This window comes from Loxodonta africana, chromosome 4 (genome assembly GCF_030014295.1).
Source record: "Loxodonta africana isolate mLoxAfr1 chromosome 4, mLoxAfr1.hap2, whole genome shotgun sequence".
NCBI lineage: Eukaryota > Metazoa > Chordata > Mammalia > Proboscidea > Elephantidae > Loxodonta > Loxodonta africana.
This window is the reverse complement of record NC_087345.1, coordinates 66,742,628-66,749,624: the sequence shown is the minus strand read 5'-3', so window position 1 is coordinate 66,749,624 and position 6,997 is coordinate 66,742,628. Positions and strand designations below refer to the sequence as shown.

Sequence of the window (6,997 nt, the reverse complement as noted above, 5' to 3'; positions counted from 1 at the left end):
TGACATGATCTTATACACAGAAAACCCTAAGGAATCCTCCAGAAAACTACTGAAACTAATAGAAGAGTTTGGCAGAGTCTCAGGTTATAAAATAAACATACAAAAATCACTTGGATTCCTCTACATCAACAAAAAGAACATTGAAGAGGAAATCACCAAATCAATACCATTCACAGTAGCCCCCAAGAAGATAAAATACTTAGGAATAAATCTTACCAAGGATGTAAAAGACCTATACAAAGAAAACTACAAAGCTCTACTACAAGAAATTCAAAAGGACATACTTAAGTGGAAAAACATACCTTGCTCATGGATAGGAAGACTTAACATAGTAAAAATGTCTATTCTACCAAAAGCCATCTATACATATAACGCACTTCCTATCCAAATTCCAATGTCATATTTTAAGGGGATAGAGAAACAAATCACCAATTTCATATGGAAGGGAAAGAAGCCCCGCGTAAGCAAAGTATTACTGAAAAAGAAGAAGAAATTGGGAGGCCTCACTCTACCTGATTTCAGAACCTATTATACAGCCACAGTAGTCAAAACAGCCTGGTACTGGTACAACGACAGGCACAGAGACCAGTGGAACAGAATTGAGAACTCAGATAGGAATCCATCCACATATGAGCAGCTGATATTTGACAAAGGCCCAGTGTCAGTTAATTGGGCAAAAGCTAGTCTTTTTAACAAATGGTGCTGGCATAACTGGATATCCATTTGCAAAAAAATGAAACAGGGCCCATACCTCACACCCTGCACAAAAACTAACTCCAAGTGGATCAAAGACCTAAACATAAAGACTAAAACGATAAACATCATGGAAGAAAAAGAACATGGCCAAGACATAATCAAACTTGCCAAAACAAAATTTTAAGAGCATCTAGGGTTAAACGAACAATCACCTACAAAGGAAAGCCAATAAGAATAAGCGCAGACTACTTGGGAGAAATCACACAAGCAAGGAGGCAATGGGATCACTTTTGTAAAAAATTGAAGGAAAAAGGTTGCCAGCCAAGAATCATATATCCAGCAAAACTGTCTCTCAAATATGAAGGAGAAATTAGGACATTTCCAAATAAACAAGTTTAGGGAATTCATAAAAACCAAACGAAAACCACAAGAAATACTAAAGTGAGTTTTTTTTGGTTAGGAAATCAATAATATCAGGTATATATTATCTACCTAAGACTAGAACACTGGGCAGAGAAATCAGAAGCCTACCCAGAAAGGGAAATCAAAAAAATAAGATAAAAAAAAAAAAAAAAGCTCAAAACAGGGTAACAACGATATTATGTGAAAAAAAAAAGACAACATTAAAACAATAAAGAGGGACTGAGAGATGTAGTCAGATCTTCAAAGGGAAGGGAAGATAAGGCGATATAAAGAAATAAAGGTCCAGTTTAAATTTAGAAAAATAGGGGTAAATAATAAGGTAACCACATAGGAGACAAACTATCCTACACATCAAAATACAATACGAGAAATATATAGACTCAGCAGAAACAAAACAACAACAAATATGAGGAAAGGACAATATATGAAGATAATCTACTCCACACATAAGTGGGAAAAACAATCTGTCAACAAAACACAAAAAAAGACATCAAAATGATAGCGCTAAATTCATACCTATACATAATTACGCTGAATATAAATGGACTAAATGCACCAATAAAGAGACAGAGTGGCAGAATGGATTAAAAACACCATCCATCTATATGCTGCCTGCAAGAGACATATGTTAGAGACACAAACTAAAACTCAAAGGATGGGAAAAAATACATCAAGCAAACAACAATCAAAAAAGAGCAGGAGTGGCAATATTAATTTCTGGCAAAATAGATTTTAAAGTTAAATCCATCATAAAGGATAAGGGAGGACACTATATAATGATTAAAGGGACAATATACCAAGAAGATATAATGATATTAAATATTTATGCACCCAATGACAGGGCTGCAAGATACATAAAACAAACTATCATCGTTGAAAAGTGAGATAGACAGCTCCACAATAATACTAGGAGACTTAAACACACTGCTTTCAGTGAAGGAGAGGATATCCACGTAGAAGCTCAAGGAAGACACGGAAGATCTAAATGCCACGATAAACCAGCTTGACCTCATAGACATATACAGAACACTCCACGCAACAGCAACCAAGTATACTTTTTTTTCTAGTGCACATGGAACATTCTCTAGAATAGACCAGATATTAGGGCATGAAGCAAGCCTTAGCAGAATTCAAAATATTGAAGTACTACAAAGCTTCTTCTCTGAGCATAAGGCCATAAAAGTAGCAATAACACAAAAACCAGGTAAAAGAAATCAAACATTTGGAAACTGGACAATACCATGCTCAAAAAAAGACTGGATTATGGAAGACATTAAGGATGGAATAAAAAAATTCATAGAATCCAATAAAAAAGAAACCACTTCCTATCAGAACCTTTTGGACACAGCGAAAGCAGTGCTCAGAGTTCAATTTATATCAATAAATGCACATATCCAAAAAGAAGAAAGGGCCAAATTCAAGGAATTATCCCTACAACTTGAACAAATAGAGTAACGAAAGCCTCAAGTACCAGAAGAAAACAAATAATAAAAAGTAGGACAGAACTAAAGGAAGTAGAAAACAGAAAAACAGTTGAAAGAATTAACAAGACCAAAAGCCGGTTCTTTGAAAAAATGAACAAAATTGATAAACCATCGGCCAAACTGACAAAAGAAAAACAAGAGAGGAAGCAAATAACCTGAATAAGCAATGAGATGGGTGACATTACAACAGACCCAACTGAAATTAAAAGAATCATATCAGATTACTATGAAAAATTGTACTCTAACACATTTGAAAACCTTGAAGAAATGGATGAATTCCTAGAAACACATTACCTACCTAAACTGACACAAAGGTACAACAACTATATAGTCCTATAACAAAGGAAGAGATTGAAAAGGTAATCAAAAAACTCCCCCACTCCCCCCCCCAAAAAAGCCCTGGCCAGAACGGCTTCAGTGCAGAGTTCTACCAAACTTTCAGAGAAGAGTTAACACTACTACTAGCAAAGGTATTTCAGAGCATAGAAAAGAACGGAATACTACCAAACTCATTCTATGAAGCCACCATATTCCTGATACCAAAACCAGGTAAAGACACCACAAAAAAAAGAAAATTACAGACCTATATGCCTCATCAACTTAGATGCAAAAATCCTCAACAAAATTCTAGCCAATAGAATTGAACAACACAGCAAAAAAATAATTCACCATGACCAAGTGGGATTCATAACAGGGATGCGGGGATAGTTCAACATTAGGACAACAGTTAATGTAATCCATCACATAAATAAAACAAAAGACAAGGATCACGTGATTTTATCAATTGATGCAGAAAAGGCATTTGACAAAGTTCAACACCCATTCATGATAAAAACTCTCAGCAAAATAGGAATAGAAGGAAAATTCCTCAACATAATAAAGGGCATTTATACAAAGCCTATAGCCGACATCATCCTAAATGGAGAGAGCCGGAAACCATTGCCAATGAGATCGGGAACCAGACAAGAATGCCCTTTATCATCGCTCTTATTCAATATTGTGCTGCGGGTCCTGGCCAGAGCAATTAGGCTAGATAAAGAAATAAATAAAGGGCATCCAGGTTGGCAAGGAAGAAGTAAAAGTATCTTTATTTGCAGATGACATGATCTTACACACAGAAATCCCTAAGGAATCCTCCAGAAAACTACTGAAACTAATAGAAGAGTTCAGCAGAGTATCAGGATACAATAGAAATACAAAAATTAGTTGGATTCCTCTACACCAACAAAAAGAACATCAAAGAGGAAATCACCAATACCGTTTACAGTAGCCCCCAAGAAGATAAAATACTTAGGAAGAAATCTTACCAGAGATGTAAAAGACTTATACAAAGAAAATTACAAAACACTTCTGCAAGAAACCAAGAGAGAACTGCGTAAGTGGAAAAACATATCTTTCTCATGGATAGCAAGACATTATAAAAACGTCTATTCTTCCAAAAGCCATCAATAGATTTAATGCAATTCTGATCTAAATTCTAACGACATTTTGTAATGAGATGGAGAAACAAATCACCAACTTCATATGGAAGGCAAAGAGGCCCTGGATAAGTAAAGCATTACTGAAAAAGAACAACAAAGTGGGAGGCCTTACTCTACCGGATTTTAAAAATCTATTATACCACTACAGTAGTCAGAACAGCCTGGAACTGGTACACCAACAACTACATGGACCAATGGAACAGATTTGAGAATCCAGACATAAACCCATCCACATATGAGCAGTTGATATTTGGCAAAGACCCCAAAACAGTTAAATGGGGAAAAGACAGTCTTTTTAACAAATGGTGCTGGCATAACTGGATATCTATCTGCAAAAAAATGAAACAAGACCCACACCTCACTCCATGCACAAAAACAAGCTCAAAATGGGTCAAAGACCTAAATACAAAATCTAAAACGATAAAGGTCATGGAAGAGAAACGAGGGACAACGTTAGGAGCCCTAATACATGGCACAAACAGTATACAAAAGATTACTAACAATGCAGAAGAAAAACTAGATAACTGGGAGCTCCTAAAAATCAAACACCTATGCTCATCCAAAGACTTCACCAAAAGAGTGAAAAGATTATCTACAGACTGGGAAACAGTTTTTAGATATGACATTTCTGATCAGGACCTGATCTCTAAAATCGACATGATACTGCAAAAACTCCACTACAAAAATACAAATAACCCATTTAAAAAATGGCCAAAACACGCGAACAGACACATCACTAAAGTAGGCATTCGAGTAGCTAACAGTTACATGAGGAAATGCTCATGATCATTAGCCATTAGAGAAATGCAAATCAAAACTACAATGAGATTTCATCTCAGTCCAACAAGGGTGGCATTAATCCAAAAAACACAAAATAATAAATGGTGGAGAGATTGGAACACTTATACACTGCTGGCGGGAATGTAAAATGGTACGACCACTTTGGAAATCGATTTGGCACTTCCTGAAAAAGCTAGAAATACTGCTTGCTTCGGCAGCACATATACTAAAATTGGAACGATATAGAAAAGATTAGCATGGCCCCTGTGCAAGGATGACATGCAAATTCATGAAGTGTTCCATATTTTTGACCAAATACAGCTGCAACACATACTAATTTGCAAAGACAGCCTTTCAGTATGAGACAAAGTAAAAGAGGTGATTGCGAAGCTGCAATTATGGGGTCCACACTGAGAACATGGTGAACTGAATTAGTTGGTTGACCAGCCTGATCATGAACTCAGATTTCACTAGAAATATTTTAACCATTTTGAAGAGAGACTTGAAAGGCTGATAAAAGAGCTTCATAGATATTTTCCTAAACAAGAGGGCAATAGATATTACTAAATAAGTGACATATTCAGAATAAAAACAGCTCTGAGGTTTACTTCCAGCATCTTCTTGAAACAAAGTTTGTTGAACAGAAGTCGGCTTCTTCACCCTCAGCGTTCAGCCTTAGAGTAGGTGGTGAGATGTTTTCCAGTTTCATTTGTGTGTGAATTGGGCATCTCCATGACAGTTAATGTAAAGGCTAAAACACTCAATCATCTTATTATCATACAATCTCATTTTTGCCTTAAGTGATTTAATATTGAACCAACTTACTGATATAAAGTTCCATTTTTAATTGAAAAACTTATTTTGAAGGATGAAATTTAACAAATAAATAAGACATGGTTACATGAAAAAAAAAAAGCTAATAATAGAACTACCATATGATCCAGCGATCCCACTCGTTGGAATATATCCTAGAGAAATAAGAGCCTTTACAAAACAGATATATGCACACCCATGTTCATTACAGCACTGTTCACAACAGGAAAAAGATGGAAACAACCAACGTGCCCATCAATGGATGAATGAATGAATAAATAAATTATGGTATATCCACACAATGGAATACTACACATAGGTAATGGACACTGATGAATCTGTGAAACATTTCATAACATGGGGGAATCTGGAAGGCATTATGCTGAGTGAAATCAGTCAGCTGAAAAAGGACAAATATTATATAAGACCACTAGTATAAGAACCGAGAAATAATTTAAACAGAGAAGAAAATATTCTTTGATGGTTACAAGAGGGGGGAGGGAGGGAGGATGGGAGACAGATATTCACTAGTTAGATAGTAGATAAGAACTACTTTAGGGGACGGGAAAGACGACACACAACACAGGCAAGGTCAGCACAACTGGACTAAACCAAAAGCAAAGAAGTTTCCTGAATAAACTGAATGCTTCGAAGGCCGGTGTAGCAGGGGCACGGGTTTGGGGACCATGATCCGGACATCTAAGTCAACTGGCATAACCTATTAAGAAAACATTCTGCATCCTTCTTTGGAGAGTGGCATCTGGGGTCTTAAATGCTAGCAAGTGGCCATCTAAAATGCATCAATTGGTCTCAACCCACCTGGATCAAAGGAGAATGAAGAACACGAAGGACACAAGGTAATTACAAGCCCAAGAAACAGAAAGGGCCACATAAACCAGAGACTACGTCACCCTGAGACCAGAAGAACTAGATGGTACCCGGCTGCAACCAATGACTGCCCTGACAGGGAACACAACAGAGAACCCCTGAGGGAGCAGGAGAGCAGTGGGATGCAAACCCCAAATTCTCGTAAAAAGACCAGACTAAATGGTCTGTCTGAAACTAGAAGGACCCTGGTGGTCATGGCCCCCAGACCTTCTGTTGGCCAGGACAGGAGCATTCCCAAAGGGAACTCTTCAGACAGGTATTGGAGTGGACAATGGGTTGGAGAGGGATGCTGGTGAGGAGTGAGCTTCTTGGATCAGGTGGACAGTTGAGACTATGTTGGCCTCTCCTGTCTGGAGGGGAGATGAGAGGGTAGAGGGGGTTAGAAGCTGACAAAATGGACATGAAAAGAGAGAGCAGAGGGAGATAGCTGGC

General features: G+C 37.3%; 1 non-coding gene across 1 annotated transcript; it reads left to right on the top strand.

Moving 5' to 3' along the window:
* Window positions 1-5,070: 5,070 nt before the first annotated feature.
* LOC111749258 (U6 spliceosomal RNA) lies at window positions 5,071-5,173 on the top strand. The gene has a single exon (XR_002784487.1). It is a non-coding gene; the product is annotated as a U6 spliceosomal RNA (small nuclear RNA).
* The last annotated feature ends 1,824 nt before the right edge of the window (window positions 5,174-6,997 follow it).